Source organism: Sprattus sprattus, assembly GCF_963457725.1.
Source record: "Sprattus sprattus genome assembly, chromosome: 5".
Taxonomy (NCBI): domain Eukaryota; kingdom Metazoa; phylum Chordata; class Actinopteri; order Clupeiformes; family Clupeidae; genus Sprattus; species Sprattus sprattus.
In genome coordinates, this window is record NC_137924.1 from 2,437,601 (window position 1) to 2,438,407 (window position 807).

The window sequence follows — 807 nt, forward strand, 5'->3', positions numbered from 1 at the left end:
GTGTGTGTCCATAATTGTGTGTGTGTGTCCATAAGTGTGTGTGTGTGTGTGTGTCCGTTAGAGTGTGTGTGTGTGTGTATGTGGGGCTCCCAGTTGTTTCTGTTAACTCTTAGGCTACATAGACTATGGCCCAATCCCATTTCTAATCTCCACCCCTACCCTTACCCCTACCCCTTTGCCCTCGCTTTTTCAAACGGAGCCATAATGTAGGGGTAGTCGAAGGGGTTTAAACTCTAGCCCTACGAATTGGGATAGCCCTTCAACACTTACGTACGTCATCAGACAGCTGTCACTCACCAGACATAAACAAACATGGCGCCTGCAGCTGTTATTAACAGAATGCAACATTTCATCAAACAAGTTTTAAAACCATGAATTACAAAGAAAATACTTTCATTTGTGTGATGCTTTTCCTGCTGTTTCCGACATTTTTAAAGGGACTCACGCGATGTTTCTTCTTTAATGATCACGGGTTCGCAATGCATTGGGAGAAATCGGTCTCACCCCTTCGTTTGAGGTGTGCCCTCGGAAAATCTCCGTTTGGAGGGGTGGAAAGCCCTTCCCCTTCCCCTACCCCTCTGTCTTAACGTGAATTGGGATAGCACTACCCCTCCACGTGAACGCGCAAAACGGAGGGGAAGGGGAAAGACGAAGGGGTAGGGGGTGAAATGGGATTCAGCCTAACTGTCATGTGATGATGATGTCATCCCCAAGCAGTAACACACTCTCATCACAAGCTTAATCAAACCAGACACACACACACACACACACACACACACACACACACACACACACACACACACTCAT